Genomic DNA, 24,685 nt, shown 5'->3' on the forward strand with positions numbered 1-24,685 from the left:
AAGGAACACAATCCACCCTTTGTCTCATTGATAAAGAACACAATCCCACCTTTTTCTCATTGACATGGAACACAATCCCACATTTTTCTAATTGGTAAAGAACACAGTCCCACATTTTTCTCATTGATATGGAACACCATCTAACTTTTTTCTCATTGATAAGGAACACAATTGCACCTTTTTCTCATTGATATGGAACACAATCAACCCATTTTCCCATTGATACGGAACACAGTCCCACCTTTTTCTCATTCATAAGGAACACCATATCACTTTTTCTCATTGAAAAGGAACACAATCCACCCTTTGTCTCATTGATACAGAACACAGTCACATCCTTTTTCCTCATTGACATGGAACACAATCCCACCTTTCTCTCATTGGTAAAGAACACAGTCCCACATTTTTCTCATTGATATGGAACACAGTCCCTTTTTCTCATTGATAAGGAACACAATTGCACCTTTTTCTCATTGATATGGAACACAATCAACCCATTTTCCCATTGATACGGAACACAGTCCCACCTTTTTCTCATTCATAAAGAACACAATCCCTCTTTTTTCTCATTGACATGGAAAACAATCCACCCTTTTTCTCATTGATAAGGAACACAATCCACCCTTTTTCTCATTGATACGGAACACAGTCCCACCATTTTTCTAATTGATAAGGAACACAGTCCCACCCTTTTTTCTCATTGATAAAGACCACACTCTCAAGGTTTTCTCATTGACATGGCACACAATCCCATCTTTTTCTCATTGATAAGGAACAGAATCCACCATTTTTCTCATTGATAAGGTACACAGCCCTCCTATTACTCATTGATATGGTACACAATCCCCCTTCTTTTTCTCATTGATGTGGAACACAATCACACCCTTTTCGCATTCATAAGGAACACAATCTCACTTTTCAGATTGATACGGAACACAGTCCCACCCTTTTTTTCATCTATAAAGAACACAATCACACCTTTTCTCATTGATGAGGAACACAATCCACTCTTTTTCTCATTGATAAAGAACACAATCCGGCCTTTATCTCATTGATACAGAACACAGTCCCACCTTTTTCTCATTGATAAGGAACCCAGTCCACACCTGTTCTCTTTGATAAGGAACACAGTCCCACCTTTTTCATGTTGATACGGCACACAATCCACCCTTTTTTCTCATTGATAAGGAACACAATCCACACGTTTTCTCAATGATGCGGAACACAATCCCACATTTTTCTTATTGATGAGGAACACAATCCACCCTTTTTCCCATTGATATGGACCACAGTCCCATCTTTTCTCATTGATAAGGAACGCAGTCCACTCTTGTTCTCATTGATACGGAACACAGTCCCACGTTTTTCTCATTAATAAGGAACACAATCCGACCATTTTCTCATTGGTACGGAACACATTCCAGCATTTTTCTCATTGATACGGGACACAGTCCCACCCTTTTTCTCATTGAAACGGAATACAATCTCACCTTTTTCTCATTGATACAGAACAAAATCCTAGCTTTTTGCTCATTGATATGGAACACAATTTCACCTTTTTCTCATTGATAAAGAACACAATGCACCATTTATTCATCAATAAGGAACACCATCCCACCCTTTTCTCATTGATAAGGGACACAATCCACCTTTTTTCTCATTGATATGGAACTATCCACCCTTTTACTCATTGATTAAGTAAAACAGTCCCACCTTTTTCTCATTGATAAAGAACAGTCTATCCTTTTTCCCATTGATAAGGAACACAATCTCATCTTTATCTCATTGATAAAGAACACAATCCCACCTTTATCTCATTGATAAAGAACACAATCAACCCATTTTCCCATTGATACAGAACACAGTCCCACCTTTTTCTTATTCATAAGGAACACAATATCACTTTTCACATTGACATGGAAAACAATCCACCCTTTTTCTCATTGATATGGAACACAGTCCCATTTTTTCTCTGACACAGAGCACAGTCCCACTTTTTCTCATTGATAAGGAAAACAATCCACCCTTTTTCTTCTTGATACAGAACACAATCCAACCTTTTTCCTCATTGATAAAGAACACAATCCCTCCTTTTTCACATTGATAAGGAACACAATCTGCCCTTTTTCTCATGGATAAAGAACACAATTCCACCTTTTTCTCATAGATAAGGAACACAGTCCCATCCTTTTTCTCATTGACACGGAACACAATCACCCCTTTTTCTCATTGATAAGGTACACTCTTTTCGCATTCATAAGGAACACAATCTCACTTTTCCAGATTGATATGGAACACAGTCCCACCCTTTTTCTCATGTATAAAGAACTCAATCCCACCTTTATCTCATTGATAATGAACACAATCCATCCTTTTTCTCATTAATAAAGAAAACAATCTTCCCTTTTTCTCCTTGATTAGGAACACACTCCCACCTTTTTCTCATTGATAAGGAACACAGTCCACGCCTGTTCCCTTTGATAAGGAACACAGACCCACCTTTATCTCATTGATAAGGAAAACAATCCCTCCTTTTTCTCATAGATAAGTAACAGAGTCACACCCTTTTTCTCATTGACATGGAACACAATCCCACCTTTTTCTAACTGATAAGGAACACACTCCCACCTTTTTCCCATTGATACAGAACACAATCAGCCCATTTTCCCATTGATAAGGATCACAATCCCCCCTTTTTCTCATAGATATGGAATACAGTCACACGCTTTTTCTCATTGATAAGGACCACAGTCCCACCTTTTTCGCATTCATAAGGAACACAATCTCACTTTTTCAGATTGATACAGAACACAGTCCCACCATTTTCTCATTGATAATCAACACAATCCCACATTTTTCTACTTGATTAGGAACACAGCGAAATGTCTTCTCATTGAGATGGACCACAACCCACCTTTTTCTCATTGATAAGAAAAACAATCCACCCTTTTTCTCATTGATATGGAACACAATCCACCCTTTTTCTCATTGAGATGGACCACAACCCACCTTTTTCTCATTGATAAGAAAAACAATCCACCCTTTTTCTCATTGATATGGAACACAATCCACCATTTTTCACATTAATAAAGAATGCAGTCCCACCTTTTTCTCATTGATAAGCAACACCGTCCCCATTTTTCTCATTGATAAGGAACAAAATCCCACCTTTTTTCATTGATATGGAACACAGTCCCACCTTTTCCTCATTGATAAAGAACACTGACCCCCATTTTTCTCATTGATAAGAAACACAATCCACCCTTTTTCTCATTGATAAGGAACACGGTCCCAACCCTTTTTCTCATTGATAAAGAACACAATACCACCTTTTTCTCGTGTTGATAACGGACACAATTCCATCCCCCCCCACTTTCCTCATTGATAAGGAATACCATGCACCCTTTTACGCATTGATAAGGAACACAATCCCACCTTTTTCTCATTGATAAGGAACATTGTTCCACATTTTTACTATTGATACGAAACACAATCCCAACTATTTCTTATTGATAAAGAACACAATCCCACCTTTTTTTCTATTGATAAAGAACACAGACTCATCTATTTCTCATTGAGACAGAACACAACCCCACCTTTTTCTCATTGATAAGGAACACAGTCCCAACTTTTTTTCTCATTTCTAAGGAATAAGTAGTAAAAAGTGAGGTCTGCAGATGCTGGAGATCAGAGCTGAAAATTTATTGCTGGTTAAAGCACAGCAGGTCAGGCAGCATCCAAGGAACAGGAAATTTGACGTTTCGGGCCAGAGCCCTCATTCCTGATGAAGGGCTCTGGCCCGAAACGTCAAACATCCTGTTCCTTGGATGCTGCCTGACCTGCTGTGCTTTAACCAGCAACAAATTTTCAGCTCATTTCTAAGGAACACAATCCCAGCTGTCATTGACAAAGCAAAGACTCTCTGCTTTCCATAAATGATAAACTACAAGCTCTCATTTGTCTATTTGTCACTGATAATTAATCAACACCCAGTTCTGTTAATAGAAAGCAATATCCTACCAGCTATCAGGGCCATATTAACAAACAAGCACCCAGCATTAAGTCACTTAAGGAAGACACACCCAGATAACACTTAATGACAGTCATAGTTCATTTTAAATGTTGCAGAGCACACTGCATACTATTTATCATTGATAATGAACACATGCACACCTATCTATCACTGCTAAAGAACACATTCCTAGTGACTTCTCACTAATCAAGTACACATGCCCACCTCTCTGTCACTGGTAAAGAACACACTCGCAACTCTGTCACTGATAAAGAACACATTTTTCTGCAAGACAGAAAGCTCGAAATGTGTTATTTACCGGTGACAGAAAGGGGTGAATGCGTTCTTTATCAGTGACAGAGAGCTGTGAGAGTGTCCTTTATCTCAGTCACTGATACAGATCACACCCCCAGTTACTGGTCATTGATAAAGAACACATTCCCAACCCCATGTCGCTGATAAAGAACACACTCCCAGCTCCCTGTCACTGATACAGAACACACTCACAGCTACCTAATGCTGATAAAGAACACACGGTGGATCAGTGGTTAGCACTACTGCCTCAGCATCAGGAACCCAGATTCAATTCCAGCCTTGGGCAACTGTCTGTGTGGAGTTTGCGCATTCTCCCCATGTCTGCGTGGGTTTCCTCCGGGTGCTCCGGTTTCCTCCCACAGTCAAAGATGTGCAGGTTAGGTGAATTGGCCATGCTCAATTGCCCATAGCGTTAGGTGCATCACTCAGAAGGAAATGAGTCTGGGTGGGTTACTCTTCAGAGGGTCGGTTGGGCTAAAGGGCCTGTTTTCACACTGTAGGGAATCTAATCTAATCTAAACTCACTCAAACTTACCTGCCACTGAAAAAGAACACATTCCCAGCTCTCGGCCACTGTTAAAACACACATTCCCAGCTCTCGGTCACTGCTAAAACATACATTCCCAGCTCTCGGTCACTGCTAAAGAACATTCTCCCAGCTCTCGGTCACTGCTAAAGAACACACTCACACCAGTCTATCACTGATTAAGATCACACTCCCAGCTCTCTGTGTTATGAAGATGTGGATGTACATTAAGAGAGTTAATAGCAGCAGAAGTACTGGATACAGCACCAAGTGTGACTGATAAAGAACACACTCCCTGCTCTCTGTCACTGAGAAAGAACACACTCCCAGCTCTCTGTCACTGAGAAAGAACACACTCCCTGCTCTCTGTCACTGAGAAAGAACACACTCCCAGCTCTCTGTCACTGATAAAAGAATACACTCCCAGCTCCCTGTCACTGATAAACTTCACCGTTTTGAACAGAGCAGCATGGAGAGAGGGCAGAGAGAAGTGAGGGCTGCCGGGAAGTTTTAAGTGGGTGAAATCTAAACCCGAGACCATACACTGTAGATCTCCCTCCCACCCACCTCCTCTAACCTTACTAAGAGTCTGTAAACTTGGTAAGTTTTCAGGTTCTCTCATTTTTTTTTCTTTTCTTTTCCTCTCTTCCTTGTTTAGTCCTGTGTGGGGTTTTCAGATTAGGCAGGATTGGCTGATAGGGCAGTTGCATGTTCCTCCTGCCAAACGTGACAGGTGAGAGACACGACATATATCTCTGCCAACCCCATCTGCGAGAAGTGCACCCAACTGCAGCTCCTCGAAAACCGAGTTAGGGAACTGGAACTGGAGCTGGATGAACTGCGGATCATCTGGGAGGCTGAGGGGGAAATTGAGATGATGTACAGGGAGGTGGTCACTCCTCAGACAAAAGGATAAGGGCAGCTGGGTTACAGTCCGGGGAAGGAAAGGGAACCGACGATCAGAGCAGGGATCGCCTGTGGCCGTTCCCCTCAGCAATAAGTATCCCGTTTTGGATACTGCTGGTAGGGGTAGCCTACCAGGGGAAAGCCATAGTTGTCAGGTCTCTGGCACTGAGCCCAGCACTGAAGCTCAGAAGGGAAGTGAGGAGAATAGAAAAGTGCAAGTGGTAGGCGACTCAACAATTAGATGGATTGACAGGAGATTTTGTGGCCAGGAACGGGACTCCCAGAAGGTGTATTGCCTCCCAGGTGCCAGGGTCCTGGATGTCACCGGTCGGGTTTACAGGATTCTGAAGGGGGAGGGTGAGCAGCCATAAATCCTGGTACATATTGGCACCAATGATATAGCCAGGAAAGGAATTGAAGATCTGCAAAGTGACTACACAAATCTAGATTGGAAGCTGAAGAGCAGGATGAATGGAGTAGTGATCTTGGGTTTGCTACCGGTGCCACGAGATAGTGAGGTGAGAAACAGTCAGCGAATGCAGCTCAAAACATGGCTGCGAGACTGGTGCAGGAGGGAGGGCTTCAGATACTTAGATCATTGGGTAGCTTTTGGGGAAGGTGGGACCTGTACATGAAGGAGTTGTTGCACCAGAACTGGTGGGACTCAAATGTCCTGGGTGGAAGATTTACTCCTGTGGTTCAGGAGGGTTTAAACTAGTTTGGTAGTGGGGTGGGAATCAGATCTACATATCTGAGAGGGGGATAGTTGTGAATGGGGCAGTGACAGGATGTAGTGAACCAGTCAGGAAGGTTCTTCATGTAATGAAACAAATGGATCAGTTAAAGGGTGTCTGCTTTAACACAAGGAGTGTCAGAAATAAGAGTGATGAACTTAGAGCATGGATCAGTACTTGGGACTATGATGCTGTGGCCATACAGACACATGGATTTCCCAGGGGGCAGGAATGGTTGCTAGATATTCCAGGGTTTAGAACATTTAAAAAAGAATTGGGGGGGGGGCGAAAAGGAGGGGAAGTAGCATTGCTAATCAGAGAGTGAATCACAGCTACAGAAACAAGGTTGTTGAGGAAGATTTGTCTACTTAATCAGTATGGGTGGAAGTTAGGAACAGCAAGGGAGCAGCCACCTCATTGGGGGTTTTCTACAGATCACCTAAGCAGTAGGGAGATTGAAGATCCTCATAGGCGGGCCAATTTTGAAAAATGCAGATGTAGCAGGGTTGTTGTTATGGGTCACTTCAACTTTCCCAATATTGACTGGAATCTCTTTAGTGCAGATGGCTTGGATGGAGCCATTTTTGTCAGGTGTGTTCAGGAAGGTTTCCTTATTCAGTATATAGACAGGCCGATGACGGGAGAGGCCATTTTGGATTTGGTGCTTGGCAATGAGCCAGAACAGGTGTCAGACCTTGTGATGGGAGAACACTTCGATGACAGTGACCACAACTGCCTTACACTTACCACAGCCTTGGAGAGGGAAAGGAGCAGTTACCAAGGGAACATATTTAATTGGGGAAAAGGAAATTATGACGCAATCAGATAGGAGTTGGGAAGTACAGATTGGGAGAAACTGTTCCATACAAAGGGCACAGCAGACACGTGGAGTGTTTAAGGAGCAGTTGTTGTGAGTGATGCACAAATTTATTCCCCTGAGACAGACAAGAAGAGGTAAGGTTAAGGAGCCTTGGATGATTGGAACAGAGGAGCTTCTCATCAAAAGGAAGAAGGCAGCTTACATAAGATGGAGAAAGCAAAGATCTAGCACAGCTTTAGAGGATTACAGACTAGCTAGAAAGGAGCTCAGAAATGGACTGAGGAGAGCCAGGAAGGAGCATGAAAAAGGCTTGACAGGAGGGATTAGGGATAGCCCAAAGGCATTTTACACATTCGTGAGGAATAAGAGAATGATCAGGGAGAAGAAAGGCCAGTCTGGGATAGCATAAGGAACTTGGGCATGGAGTCTGAGCAGATAGGGGAAGCCTAAATGTGTTTTTTGTTTCAGTTTTCACTAAGGAAAGGGATCTTGTTGTAAATTAGATCTTTGCGGAGCTAGGAAATAGGCTTGAACAGCTCAAGATTGATGAAGTTGACTTGCTGGAAATTTTGGAAACATTAAGATTGATAAGTCCCCAGGGCCAGACCAGGTTTATCCAAGGTTGCTACGGGAAGTGAGAAAGGAGGTTGCTAAGCTGCTGGCAAAGATCTTTGCTTCCTCATGCACCACGGGAGTCATACCAGAGGATGGGAAGGAGGCAAATGTTGTTCCTCATTTCAAGAAGGGGAAATAGGGAAACCCTGGCAATTACCGACCAGTCAGTCTTACATCTGTGGTCAGCAAGGTTTTGGAAAGAATTCTGAGGGATACAATTTATGACTATTTGGAAATGCATAGTTTAATTAAAGGCGGCCTATAAGGCTTTGTGAGGGGAAGGTCATGCTTCACAAATCTTGAGTTCTTTGAGGAGGTGACAAGATAGGTTGACGAAGTTCCCAGCTCTGTCACTGAGAAAGGACACACATAGAACATAGAACATAGAAAAATACAGCACAGTACAGGCCCTTCGGCCCTCGATGTTGCGCCGATCCAAGCCTACCTAACCTACACTAGTCCACTTTCCTCCATATGCCTATCCAATGCCCGTTTAAATGCCCATAAAGAGGAAGAGTCCACCACTGTTACTGGCAGGGCATTCCATGAACTCACAACACGCCGAGTAAAGAATCTACCCCTAACGTCTGTCCTATACCTACCACCCCTTAATTTAAAGCTATGCCCCCTCGTAATATCTGACTCCATATGTGGAAAAAAAGTTCTCATGGTCAACCCGATCTAAACCCCTAATCATCTTGTACACCTCTATCAAGTCACCCCTAAACCTTCTTTTCTCCAATGAAAACAGCCCCAAGTGCCTCAGCCTTTCCTCATACAATCTTCCTACCACACCAGGCAACATCCTGGTAAACCTCCTCTGCACCCGTTCCAGTGCCTCCACATCCTTCCTACAGTATGGCGACCAAAACTGCACACAATACTCCAAATGCGGTCGCACCAGAGTCTTATACAACTGCAATATGACCTCAGGACTCCGGAACTCAATTCCTCTACCAATAAAAGCCAGTACACCATATGCCTTCTTCACAGCACTATTTACCTGGGTGGCAACTTTCAGAGATCTGTGTATATGGACACCAAGATCCCTCTGCTCATCCACACTACCAGGTATCTGACCATTAGCCCAGTACTCCATCTTCATGTTACTCTTACCAAAGTGAATCACTTCACACTTAGCGACATTGAACTCCATTTGCCACCTTTCTGCCCAGCTCTGCAGCTTATCTATATCCCGCTGTAACCTGCCACATCCTTCCTCATTGTCAACAACTCCACCAACTTTCGTATCATCCGCAAACTTGCTCACCCAACCTTCTAGCCTCTCCTCCAGGTCATTTATAAAAATGACAAACAGCAATGGTCCCAAAACAGATCCTTGCGGAACACCGCTGGTAACTGCACTCCAAGATGAACCTTTACCATCAACTACTACCCTCTGTCTTCTTCCAGTCAGCCAATTTCTAATCCAAACCTCCAACTCCCCCTCAATGCCATACCTCCATATTTTTTGCAGTAGCCTACCATGGGGAACTTTATCAAACACGTTACTAAAATCCATATACACCACATCAACCACTTTACCCTCATCCACCTCCTTAGTCACCTTCTCAAAGAATTCAATAAGGTTTGTGAGGCACGACCGGCCCTTCACAAAACCATGCTGACTATCCTTGATCACATTATTCCTATCCAGATGTTCATAAATCCTATCCCTTACAATTCTCTCTAAAACTTTGCCCACAACAGAGGTAAGACTCACTGACCTATAGTTACTAAGGTTATCCCTACTCCCCTTCTTGAACAAGGGAACCACATTTGCTATCCTCCAGTCTTCTGGCACTATTCCCGTAGACAACGAGGACATAAAAATCAAGGCCAATGGCTCTGCAATCTCCTCCCTTGCTTCCCAGAGAATCCTAGGATAAATGCGATCAGGCCCAGGGGACATTCACCCTTTCCAGAATTTCCAACACCTCTTCCCTACATATCTCAAAGCCATCCATTCTAATTAATTGTGACTCAATATTCACATCGGCAACAATGTCCTGTTCCTGAGTGAATACTAACGAAAAGTATTCATTCAGTGTCTCCCCAATTTCTTCAGCCTCCACACGCAACTTCCCACTACTATCCTTGATGGGACCTATTCCTACCCTAGTCATCCTTTTATTCTTGACATACCTATAGAAAGCCTTTGGATTTTCCCTAATCCTATCAACCAAGGACTTTTCATGTCCCCTCCTTGCTGCTCTTAGCTCTCTCTTTAGATCCTTCCTGGCTACCTTATAACTCTCAATCGCCCCAATTGAACCTTCACGCCTCATCTTTACATAAGCCGCCCTCTTCCCTTTAACAAGGGATTCCAATTCCTTATTAAACCACGACTCCCTCACACGACCCTTTCTTCCCTGCCTGACAGGTACATACTTATCAAGGACACTCAATAGTTGCTCCTTGAACAAGCTCCACATATCGATTGCGCCCTTCCCTTGAAGCCTACTTTTCCAAGCCACGCATCCTAAGTCATGCCTCACCGCATCATAATTTCCCTGCCCCCAGCTATAACTCTTGCCCTGCAGTGCACACTTATCCCTCTCCATCACTAGAGTAAAAGTCACCAAATTGTGGTCACTGTCCCCAAAGTGCTCACCTACCTCCAATTCTAACACCTGGCCTGGTTCGTTACCCAGAACCAAATCCAGTATGGCCTCACCTCTTGTTGGTCTGTCCACATACTTCCAGCTCTCTGCCACTGATCAAGACCACATTCCAAGCTTCCTTTCACACATAAAGAACACACTCCCAACTCGCCATCACTGATAAAAGAACACGCTCCCAGTTCTCAGCCACTGAAAAGGAACACACTCACAGCTAACTATCACTGACAAGGAACACACACCCACCTCTCTGTCACTGATGATGAACACACTGCCAGCTCTCAGCCACTGATAAAGAACACATTCCCAGCTACCTGACACTGAGAAAGCACACACTCCCAGCTACCAGCCACATATAAAGAAAATAAAGAACACAGTCCCACCTCCCTGTCACTGATAAAGATCACCCTCTCAGACCTTTTTCACTGATAAAGAACACAGTCACAGCCCTCTGTCACTGATCAAGAACACACTTCCAGTTCTGTGTCACAGATGAAGAACACACACCCAGCTCTCTGTCACTGTTAAAGAACAGTACCAGGTCTGTGTCACTGATTAAGTACATGCTCCTAGCTCTCTGTCATTGAATAAGAACACAGTCCCAGCTCCCTGTCACTGATCAAGAACACACTGCCATCTTTCAATCACTTACAAAGTACACAGTCCCAGCTCTCTGTCACTGATAACGAACACACTCTCAGCTAGCAATACAGATAAACAACACACACCCAGGTACCTGTCACAAACAAAGAACACACTCCCAGCTTTCTGGCACTGAAAAAGGACACACTCCCAGCATCCTGTCACTGATCAAGAACACACTCTAAGCTCGCTGTCATTGATAAAAAACACACCCACAGCTACCTGTCATTGACAAAGAACACACTGTCAGCTCTCGGTCACTGATAAAGAACACACCCCCAGCTCCCTCTAGCTGCTAAAGAACACACACTCACCTCGCTGCCACTGACAAAGAACACACCCCCAGCTCACTGACACTGAAAGAATGCATACTCCCAGCTCTGTCACTGAGAAAAAAAACACATTCTCAGCTCTGTCACAAATACAGTACCCACTTCCATCACTCTGTCCCAGGGCAAGAACAAAATCCCAGCGCCCTGCCACTGATAACCAACACACTCCCAGCGCCCTGTCACTGAGAAAGCACACACTCCCAGCTCCCTGTCACTGATAATAAAATACAATCCCAGCTCTGTCACGGAGAAGAACACACTCCCATTGCTCTCTGTCACTGATAAAGATCACACTCCCAGCTCTCTGTCACTGAGAAAAAACAAACTCCCAGCTCTGTCTCAGCGAGAAAGGACACATTCCCAGCTCTCTATCATTAATAAAGAACATACACCCAGCTATCTGTCACTGCTAAAGAACATACTCCTTGCACTCTGTCACGTAAAAAGAACATATTTTCAACTCTCTGTCACTGACAAAGAACACATTCCCAGTGTTCTCTCTCACTGATAAAGAACACACACCCAGCTCTCTGTCACTGATAAAATACACACTCCCAGCTCTCTGTCACTGATAAAATACACACTCCCAGCTCCCTGTCACTGATGATAAAATACAATCCCAGCTCTGTCACTGAGAAAGAACACACTCCCAGCTCCCTCTCACTACTAAAGAACACACACACATCTTGCTGCAAGTGATAAAGAACACGCTCCCAACTCTCTCTCACTGATAAAGAACACACTCCCAGCTACCTGTTACAAATACAGTACACCCTCCCAATGCTCTGTCACTGAGAAAGTAACCGCATCCATCTCGCCGTCCTGGACAAAGACGACAATCCCAGCTCTCTCTCACTGATAAAGAACATACTTCCAGCTTTCAGTCACTGAGAAAAAACACATTCCCAGCTCCCTGTCACTGATAATAAATTATAATCCCAGCTCTCTGTCACTGATAAAGACCACATCCGAGCTCTCTGTCATTGATAAAAAACATACTCACAGCTCTCTGTTTCTGATTAAAAAAAACACACTCCCAGCTCTCTGTCACTGATAAAAAATATACTCACAGCTCTCTGTCATTGAGAAAAAACAAACTCCCAGCTCTGTCTCACTGAGAAAGGACACACTCCCAGCTCTCTCTCTCACTGTTAAAGAAAATACACCCAGCTATCTGTCACTGCTAAAGAACATACACCTTGCACTCTGTCACTTAAAAAGATCATATTTCTAGTTCTCTGTCACTGACAAAGAACATGCTCCCAGCTCTCTCTCACTGATACAGAACACACTCCCAGCTCTCTGTCACTCAGAAAAAACACACTCCCAATTCTGTCTCACTGAGAAAGGACACACTCCCAGCTCACTGTCACTGATAAAGAACACTCACCCTGCTCTCTGTCACGGATAAAAAACACACAACCAGCTCTCTGTCACTGAGAAAGAACATACTCCCAGCTCCCAGTCATTGATAAAATACACACTCCCAGCTCTCTGTCACTGGTAAAAAAAACACACTCCCAGCTCTCTCACACTGATAAAGATCACACTCCCAGCTCTCTGTCATGGATTAAAAATATACTCCCAGCTCTCTTTCACTGAAAAAAAAACCACAGTCCCAGCTCCCTCTCACCGTGAAAGGACAAACTCCCAGCTCTCTCTCTCATTGATAAAGAACACACACTCAGCTCTCTGTCACTGCTATAGAACATACACCAAGCTCCCTTTCACTGAGAAAGAACACACTCCCAGCTCTCTGTCACTGACAAAAAACACACTCTCAGCTCTCTGTCACTAACAAAAAACACACTCTCAGCTCTCTGTCACTAACAAAAAACACACTCTCAGCTCTCTGTCACTAACAAAAAACACACTCTCAGCTCTCTGTCACTGATAAAGAACACACTCCCAACTCCCAGTTACAAATACAGTACACACTCCCAATGCTCTGTCACTGAGAATTTACCCACTTCCATCTCTCTGTCCCACTGAGAAAGAACACACTCCCAAGCTCTCAGTCACAGAGAAAAATCACACTCACAGCTCTCTGTCACTGATAATTAAGTACAATCCCAGCTCTCAGTCACTGATAAAATACACTCTCCCAGCTCTCTGTCACTGCTAAATAACACATCAGAGTACTCTGTCACTGCTTAAGAGCTCACTCCCATTGCTCTCTGTCACTGATAAAGATCACACTCCCAGCTCTCTGTCATTGATTAAAAATATACTCCCAGTTCTCTGTCACTGAGAAAAAACAAGCTCCCAGCTGTCTCACTGAGAAAGGACACATTCCCAGCTCTCTCTCTCACTGATAAAGAACACACACCCAGCTATCTGTCACTGCTAAAGAACATACTCCTAGCACTCTGTCACTTAAAAAGAACATACTTACAGCTCTGTCACTGACAAAGAACACACTCCCAGTGCTCTCTGTCACTGATAAAGAACACAATCCCAGCTTCATGTCACTGATAAAGTGCACACTCACAGCTCTGTCACTCATTTAGAACACAATCTCAGATCTCTGTCACTGAGAAAAAAAAACACACTCCCAGCTCTGTCTCACTGAGAAAGGACACACTCCCAGCTCTCTCTCTCACTGATAAAGAACACACACCCAGCTATGTCTCACTGAGAAAGGACACACACCCAACTCACTGTCACTGATAAAAAACACACACCCTGCTCTCTGTCACGGATAAAAAACACACAACCAGCTCCCAGTCAATAATAAAGAGCACACTCACAGCTCTCTGTCACTGATAAAATATACACTCCCAGCGCACTCGCACTGATAAAGATCACATGACCAGCTCTCTGTCACAGACTAAAAATATACTCACAGTTCTCTTTCACTGAAAAAAAAACACAGTCCCAGCTCTGTCTCACTGTGAAAGGACACATTCCCAGCTCTCTCTCTCTCTCTCTCTCACTGATAAAGAACACACATTCAGCTCTCTGTCACTGCTAAAGAACATACACCGAGCACTGTGACACTGATAAAGAACACACTCCCAGCTCTCTGTCACTGAGAAAGAACACACTCCCAGCTCTGTCTCACTGAGAAAGGACACACTCACAGCTCTGTCTCTCTCACTGATAAAGAACACACACCCAGCTATGTCTCACTGAGAAAGGACACACACCCAACTCACTGTCACTGATAAAATACACAATCCTAGCTCTCTGTCACTGATAAAATACACACTCACAGCTTTCTGTCACTGAGAAAGAACACACTCACAGCTTTCTGTCACTGAGAAAGAACACACTCACAGCTTTCTGTCACTGAGAAAGAACACACTCACAGCGCTCTCGCACTGATAAAGAACACACACTCAGCTCTCTGTCACTGCTAAAGAACATACACCGAGCTCCCTTTCACTGAGAAAGAACACACTCCTAGCTCTCTGTCACTGACTAAAAACACACTCTCAGCTCTCTGCCACTGATAAAGAACACACTCCCAACTCCCAGTTACAAATACAGTACACACTCCCAATGCTCTGTCACTGAGAATGTACCCACTTCCATCTCTCTGTCTCGGTGAAAGAACAAAATCCCAGCTCTCTCCCACTGATAAAGAACACACTCCCAGCTCTCAGTCACAGAGAAAAAAAACGCACTTCCAGCTCTCTGTCACTGATAATTAAATACAATCCCAGCTCTCAGTTATTGATAAAGTACACTCTCCCAGCTCTCTGTCACTCATTTAGAACACAATCTCAGATCTCTGTCACTGAGAAAAAAAACACACTCCCAGCTCTGTCTCACTGAGAAAGGACACACTCCCAGCTCTCTCTCGCACTGATAAAGAACACACACCCAGCTATCTGTCACTGCACAAGAACATACTCCTAGCACTCTGTCACTGACAAAGAACAAACTCCCAGCTCTCTGTCACTGATAAAGAACATACTCCCAGTGCTCTCTCACTGAGAAAGAACACACTCCCAGCACTCTCTCACTGGTAAAGAACACACACCTACTTCGCTGCCAGTGATAAAGAACACTCTCACAACTCTCTGTCACTGATAAAGAACACATTTCCAGCTCTCTGTCCCAGAGAAAGAACACACTCGGAGCTCCCTCTCACTGTTAGAGAACACTTGCCCAGCTCGTTGTCACTGATAAATTACACACTCCCAGCTCGTTGACACTGATAGAGAACACATGCACAGCTCGATGTCACTGATAAATTACACACACCCAGCTCTCTGTCTCTGATAAAGAACACACTCCCAGCTACCTGTTACAAATACAGTACACCCTCCCAATGCTCTGTCACTGAGAAAGTACCCACTTCATCTCTCCGTCCTGGAGAAAGAAGACAATCCCAGCTCCCTGTCACTGATAATAAATTATAATCCCAGCTCTCAGTCACTGATAAAATACACTCTCTCAGCTCTCTGTCACTGCTAAGTAACACATCCGAGCTCTCTGTCACTGATAAAGAACATACTCACAGCTCCCTGTTTCTGATTAAAAAACACACTCCCAGCTTCCTCTCACTAATAAATTACACACTCCCAGCTCCCTCTTGCTGCTAAAGAACACACACCCACCTCGCTGCCAGTGATAAAGAACACACTCCCAGCTCTCTGTCACTGATAACGATCACACTCCCAGCTCTCTGTCACTGATTAAAAATATACTCCCAGCTCTCTGTCACTGAGAAAAAACAAACTCCCAGCTCTGTCTCACTGAGAAAGGACACATTCCCAGCTCTCTCACTCACTGAGGAAGGACACACTCCCAGCTCTCTCTCTCACTGATAAAGAACACACATCCAGCTCTGTCTCACTGAGAAAGGACACACACCCAGCTCACTGTCACTGATAAAGAACACTCACCCTGCTCTCTGTCACGGATAAAAAACACACAACCAGCTCTCTGTCACTGAGAAAGAACATACTCCCAGCTCCCAGTCACTGATAAAATACACACTCCCAGTTCTCTCTCACTGATAAAGAACACACACCCAGCTCTCTGTCACTGAAAAAGAACACACTCCCAGCTCCCTGTCACTGAAAAAATGCATATTCACAGCTCTCTGTCACTGGTCAAAAAAAACACTCCCAGCTACCTGTTACACATAAACTACACACTCCCAGCTCACTGTCACAGTCAAAGAACACACTCCCACCTCTGTGTCCCAGAGTCAGAACATACTCCCAGCTCTCTCTCTCTCACTGATAAAGAACTTACTCCCAGCACTCTGTCACTGATGATAAATATAATCCCAGCTCTGTCACTCTGAAAAAACACACTCCCAGCTCTGTCTCACTGAGAAAGGACAAACTCCCAGCTCTCTCTCTCACTGATAAAGAACACACACCCAGCTATCTGTCACTGCTAAACAACATACTCCTAGCACTCTGTCACTTAAAAAGAACATACTTACAGCTCTCTGTCACTGATAAAGAACACACACCCAGCACTCTCTCACTGGTAATGAACGCACTCCCAGCTCTCCCACACTGATAAAGAACACAATCCCAGCTTCATGTCACTGATAAAGTGCACACTCCCAGCACTCTGTCACTCATTTAGAACACAATCTCAGATCTCTATCACTGAGAAAAAAAATCACACTCCCAGCTATGTCTCACTGAGAAAGGACACACACCCAACTCACTGTCACTGATAAAGAACACTAACCTGCTCTCTGTCACGGATAAAAAACACACTCCCTGCTCTCTGTCACTGATAAATACCACACTCACAGCTTTCTGTCACTGATAAAGAACACAATCCTAGCTTCATGTCACTGATAAAGTGCACACTCATAGCTCTCTGTCACTCATTTAGAACACAATCTCAGATCTCTGTCACTGAGAAAATAAAACACACTCCCAGCTCTGTCTCACTGAGAAAGGACACACTCCCAACTCTCTCTCGCACTGATAAAGAACACACACCCAGCTATCTGTCACTGCACAAGAACATACTCCTAGCACTGTGTCACTGAAAATGAACATATTTCCAGCACTCTGTCACTGAAAAAGAACACACTTCCAGTGCTCGTTCACTGATAAAGAACACACACTCAGCTCTCTGTCACTGAGAAAAATTGCACTCCCAGCTCTCTTTCACTGAAAAAAAAATACAGTCCCAGCTCTCTCACTGTGAAAGGACACATTCCCAGCTCTCTCTCTCTCTCTCTCACTGATAAAGAACACACACCCACCTCTCTGTCACTGATAATGAACACACTTCCAGTTCGCTGTCACATACAAAGAATACACTCCCAGCGCTCTGACACTGATAAAGAACACACTTCCATCTCACTGACACTGATAAAAACACACTCCCAGCGCTCTGACACTGATAAAAGAACAAACTTCCAGCTCTCTCTCTCACAGATAAAGAACACACTCCCAGCTCTCTCTCACTGATAAAGAATACACACACAGCTCTGTCTCAGGTAAAAAAACTTACTTCCAGCTCTCGGTAACTAAGAAAAAACACACTCCCATTGTTCTCTGCCACTGAGTGAAATCACACTCCCAGATCTCTCTCACTGATAACGGTCACACTCCCAGCTCTCTGCCACACATAAAGAACACACTCCCAACTCTCTCGCATTGATAATGATCACACTCCCAGCTCTCTGTCACTGAGAAAACACACTCCCAGCTCTGTCTCGACTGAGGAAGGACACACTCACAGCTCTCTCTCTCTCACTGATAAAGAACACACACTCAGATCTCTCTCACTGATAAAGAACATACACTGAGCACTCTGTCACTGACAAAAATACACACTCCCAGCTCTCAGTCACTGAGGAAAAACACATTCCCAGCTCTCTGTTACTGATAATTAAATACAATCACTTGTCATGACTAAAGAACCACACTCCCTGCTCTCTGTCACTGATAAAGAACACACTCCCAGCTCTCAGTCACTGATAAAGAACACACTCCCAGCTCTTTGTCACTGCTACATAACACATCCGAGCTCTCTGTCACTGATAAAGAACACACACCCACCTTGCAGCCACTGATAAAGAACACACTCCCAGCTCTCTGTCCCGGAGAAAGAACACACTCCCAGCTCCCTCTCACTGATAGAGAACACTCGCCCAGCACGTTGTCACTGATAAATTACACACTCCCAGCTCGTTGTCACTGACAAAAAACACTCGCCCAGCTCTCTGTCACATGGTAAAGAACACACTCCCAGCTCCCTTTCACTGCTAAAGAACACACATCTATCTCCCTTTCACTGATAAAGAACACATTCACAGCTCCCCGTCATTAATAAAGAACACACACCGAGCTCTGTGTCACTGATAAAAAAACAACATCTCAGCTCTCTGTCACTGAGGAAAAACACGCTCCCAGCTACCTGTTACAAATACAGTACACCCTCCCAATCTCTGTCACTGAGAAAGTACCCACTTCATCTCTCCGTCCCGGGGAAAGAAAACAATCCCAGCTCCCTCTCACTGATAAAGAACACATTCCCAGCTCCCTGTCACTGATAATAATTTATAATCCCAGCTCTCTGTCACTGATAATAATTTATAATCCCAGCTCTCTGTCACTGATAATAAATTATAATCCCAACTCTCTGTCACTGATAAAGAACATACTCACAGCTCCCTGTTTCTGATTAAAAAACACACTCCCAGCTCCCTCTCACTGATAAATTACACACTCCCAGCTCCCTCTTGCTGCTAAATAACACACACCCACCTCGCTGCCAGTGATAAAGAACACACTCACAGCTCTCTGTCATTGATAAAGGTCACACTCCCATTGCTCTCTGTCACTGATAAAGAACACACTCCCAGCTCCCTGTCACTGATAAAGATCACACTCCCATTGCTCTCTGTCACTGATAAAGATCACACTCCCAGCTCTCCGTCACTGATTAAAAATATACTCACAGCTCTCTGTTACTGAGAAAAAACAATCTCCCAGCTCTGTCTCACTGAGAAAGGACACACTCCCAGCTCTCTCTCTCACTGATAAAGAACACACACCCAGCTCACTGTCACTGATAAAAAAACACACAACCAGCTCTCTGTCACTGAAAAAGAACATACTCCCAGCTCCCTGTCACTGATAAAATACACACTCCCAGTTCTCTCTCACTGATAAAGAGCACACGCATAGTTCTCTGTCACTGAGAAAGAACACACACCCAGCTCCCTGTCACTGATAAAGAACACAGTCACAGCCCTCTGTCACTGATCAAGAACACACTTCCAGTTCTGTGTCACAGATGAAGAACACACACCCAGCTCTCTGTCACTGATAAAGAACAGTCCCAGGTCTGTGTCACTGATTAAGTACATGCTCCTAGCTCTCTGTCATTGAATAAGGACACACGCCCAGCTCTCGGTCACTGAGAAAAAAAGAACACACTCCCACTCCCTCTCACTGCTAAAGAACACACATCCACCTCGCTGCCAGTGATAAAGAATACACTCACAGCTCCCTGTCACTTACACTCTTCCAGCTCTCTGTCACTGCTAAATAACACATCCGAGCTCTCTGTCACTGATAAAGAACACACTCCCATTGCTCTCTATCACTGATTAAAAATATACGCACAGCTCTCTGTCACTGAGAAAAAACAAACTCCCAGCTCTGTCTCACTGAGAAAGGACACACTCCCAGCTCTCTATCACTAATAAAGAACATACACCCAGCTATCTGTCACTGCTAAAGAACATACTCCTTGCACTCTGTCACGTAAAAAGAACATATTTTCAGCTCTCTGTCACTGACAAAGAACACATTCCCAGTGTTCTCTCTCGCTGATAAAGAACACACACCCAGCTCTCTGTCACTGAAAAAGCACACACTCCCAGCTCCCTGTCACTGCTAAAAAAAACATCCCTGCTCTGTGTCACTGATAAAATACACACTCCCAGCTCCCTGTCACTGATAATAAAATACAATCCCAGCTCTGTCATTGAGAAAGAACACATTCCCAGCTCTCTGTCACTGAGAAAGAACACACTCCCAGCTCCCTCTCACTACTAAAGAACACACACCCATCTTGCTGCAAGTGATAAAGAACACGCTCCCAGCTCTCTCTCACTGATAAAGAACACAATCCCAGCTACCTGTTACAAATACAGTACACCCTCCCAATGCTCTGTCACTGAGAAAGTAACCACATCCATCTCGCCGTCCTGGACAAAGACGACAATCCCAGCTCTCTCTCACTGATAAAGAACATACTTCCAGCTTTCAGTCACTGAGAAAAAACACATTCCCAGCTCCCTGTCACTGATAATAAATTATAATCCCAGCTCTCTGTCACTGATAAAGACCACATCCGAGCTCTCTGTCATTGATAAAAAACATACTCACAGCTCCCTGTTTCTGATTAAAAAACACACTCCCAGCTTCCTCTCACTGATAAATTACACACTCCCAGCTCGCTCTTACTGCTAAAGAAAACACACCCACCTCGCTGCCAGTGATTAAGATCACACTCCAAGCTCCCTGTCACTGATTAAAAATATACTCACAGCTCTCTGTCACTGAGAAAAAACAAACTCCCAGCTCTGTCTCACTGAGAAAGGACACATTCCCAGCTCTCTCACTCACTGAGAAAGGACACACTCCCAGCTCTCTCTCTCACTGCTAAAGAACATACACCTTGCACTCTGTCACTTAAAAAGAACATATTTCTAGCTCTCTGTCACTGACAAAGAACACGCTCCCAGTGCTCTCTCTCACTGATAAAGAACACACACCCAGCTGTCACTGAGAAAAAAACGCACTCCCAGCTCTCTGTCACTGATACAGAACACACTCCCAGCTTTCTGTCACTGATAAAGAACACACACCCAGCTGTCACTGAGAAAAAAACGCACTCCCAGCTCTCTGTCACTGATACAGAACACACTCCCAGCTTTCTGTCACTCAGAAAAAACACACTCCCAGCTCTCTCTCTCACTGATAAAGAACACACACCCAGCTCTGTCTCACTGAGAAAGGACACACACCCAACTCACTGTCACTGATAAAGAACACACACCCAGCTCTCTGTCACTGAAAAAGAGCACACTCCCAGCTCCCTGTCACTGAAAAAATGCATATTCATAGCTCTCTGTCACTGGTCAAAAAAACACACTCCCAGCTACCTGTTACACATAAACTACACACTCCCAGCTCACTGTCACAGTCAAAGAACACACTCCCATCTCTGTGTCCCAGAGTAAGAACATACTCCCAGCTCTCTCTCTCTCTCACTGGTAAAGAACTTACTCCCAGCACTCTGTCACTGATAAATAATATAATCCCAGCTCTCTCACTCTGAAAAAACAGACTCCCAGCTCTGTCTTTGAGAAAGGACACACTCCCAGCTCTCTCTCTCACTGATAAAGAACACACACCCTGCTTTCTGTCACTGATAAAGAACACACTCCCAGCTTTCTGTCACTGATAAAGAACACACACCCTGCTCTCAGTCACGGATAAAGATCACACTCCTAGCTCTCTGTCACGGATTAAAAATATACTCCCAGCTCTCTTTCACTGAAAAAAAACACAGTCCCAGCTCTGTCTCACTGTGAGACAGAGCTTCATGTCACTGATTAAGTGCACACTCACAGCTCTCTGTCACTCATTTAGAACACAATCTCAGATCTCTGTCACTGAGAAAAAAACAGACTCCCAGCTCTGTCTCACTGAGAAAGGACACACTCCCAGCTCTCTCTCTCTCTCTGATAAAGAACACACACCCAGCTATGTCTCACTGAGAAAGGACACACACCCAACTCACTGTCACTGATAAAGAACACACACCCTGCTCTCAGTCACGGATAAAGATCACACTCCTAGCTCTCTGTCACGGATTAAAAATATACTCCCAGCTCTCTTTCACTGAAAAAAAACACAGTCCCAGCTCTGTCTCACTGTGAAAGGACACACTCCCAGCTCTCTCTCTCTCTCTCTCTCACTGATAAAGAACACACTCCCAGCTCTCTGTCACTGATAAATAACACACTCCCAGCTCTCTGTCACTGAGAAAGAACACACTCCCAGCTACGTCTCACTGAGAAAGGACACACACCCAACTCACTGTCACTGATAAAGAACACTCACCCTGCTCTCTCGCACTGATAAAGATCACACTACCAGCTCTCTGTCACGGATTAAAAATATACTCACAGCTCTCTTTCACTGTAAAAAAAAACACAGTCCCAGCTCTCTCTCACTGTGAAAGGACACACTCCCAGCTCTGTCTCTCACTGATAAAGAACACACACTCAGCTCTCTGTCACTGCTAAAGAACATACACCGAGCTCCCTTTCACTGAGAAAAAACACACTCCCAGCTCTCTGTCACTGATAATTAAATACAATCCCAGCTCTCAGTCACTGATAAAATACACTCTCCGAGCTCTCTGTCATTGATTAAAAATATACTCACAGCTCTCTGTCACTGAGAAAAAACAAACTCTCAGCTCTGTGTCACTGAGAAAGGACATATTCCCAGCTCTCTCTCTCACTGATAAAGAACACACACCCAGCTATCTGTCACTGCTAAAGAACATACTCCGAGCACTCTGTCACGGAAAAAGAACATACTCCCAGCTCTCTGTCACTGAAAAAGAACATACTCCCAGTGCTCTCTCACTGAGAAAGAAGACACTCCCAGCACTCTCTCACTGATAAATAACACACTCTCAGCTCTCTCTCACTGACAAAGAACACACACCCAGCTCTCTGTCACTGAGAAAAATCACAATCACAGCTCTCTGTCACTGATAAAGAACACAATCCCAGCTTCATGTCACTGATTAAGTGCACACTCACAGCTCTCTGTCACTCATTTAGAACACAATCTCAGATCTCTGTCACTGAGAAAAAAACACACTCCCAGCTCTGTCTCACTGAGAAAGGACACACTCCCAGCTCTCTCTCTCTCTCTGATAAAGAACACACACCCAGCTATGTCTCACTGAGAAAGGACACACACCCAACTCACTGTCACTGATAAAGAACACTCACCCTGCTCTCTGTCATGGATAAAAAACACACACCCTGCTTTCTGTCACTGAAAAAGAACACACTCCCTGCTCTCTGTCACTGATAAAATACACAATCCTAGCTCTCTGTCACTGAAAAATACCACACTCACAGCTTTCTGTCACTGATAAAGAACACAATCCCAGCTTCATGTCACTGATAAAGTGCACACTCACAGCTCTCTGTCACAGATGAAGAACACACTCCCAGCTCTCTCTCACTGATAACAAACACACTCCCAGATCTGTCTCACTAAGAAAGAACACACTCCCAACTCTCTCACTCACTGATAAAGAACACACACCCAGCTATCTGTCACTGCACAAGAACATACTCCTAGCACTCTGTCACTGAAAAAGAACACACTTCCAGTGCTCGTTCACTGATAAAGAACACACACCCAGCTCTCTGTCACTGATGAGGAACACACTCCCAGCTCTCCGACACTGATAAAGAACACACTCCCAGCTCTCCGACACTGATAAAGAACACACTCCCAGCTCTGTGTCACTGATCAAGAACACACTCCCAGCTCTCTCTCACTGATAAAGAACACACTCCCAGCTCTCTGTCACTGATGAAGAACACACTCCCAGCTCTCTCTCACTGATAACAAACACACTCCCAGATCTATCTCACTGAGAAAGAACACACTCCCAGCGCTCTCGCACTGATAAAGATCACACTATCAGGTCTCTGTCACGGATTAAAAATATACTCCCAGCTCTCTTTCACTGAAAAAAGACACAGTCCCAGCTCTGTCGCTCTCTCAATGATAAAGAACATACACTCAGCTCTCTGTCACTGATAAAGAACATACACCGAGCACTGTGTCACTGAGAAAGAACACACTCCCAGCTCTCTGTCGCTGATAAAGAACACACACCCACCTCTCTGACACTGATAAAGAACACACTCCCAGCTCTCTGTCACTGATAAAGTATACACTCCCAGCTGTCTGTCACAGATAAAGTACACACTCCCAGCGCTCTGACACTTAGAAAGAACACACTTCCAGCGCTCTGACACTGATAAAGAACACACTTCCATCTCACTGGCACTGATAAAAACACACTCCCAGCGCTCTGTCACAGATAAAGAACACACTCCCAGTGCTCTGACACTGATAAAAGAACACATTCCCAGTTCTCTGTCACT

The sequence above is a fragment of the Hemiscyllium ocellatum genome, chromosome 20, assembly GCF_020745735.1.
Source record: "Hemiscyllium ocellatum isolate sHemOce1 chromosome 20, sHemOce1.pat.X.cur, whole genome shotgun sequence".
Classification (NCBI taxonomy): domain Eukaryota; kingdom Metazoa; phylum Chordata; class Chondrichthyes; order Orectolobiformes; family Hemiscylliidae; genus Hemiscyllium; species Hemiscyllium ocellatum.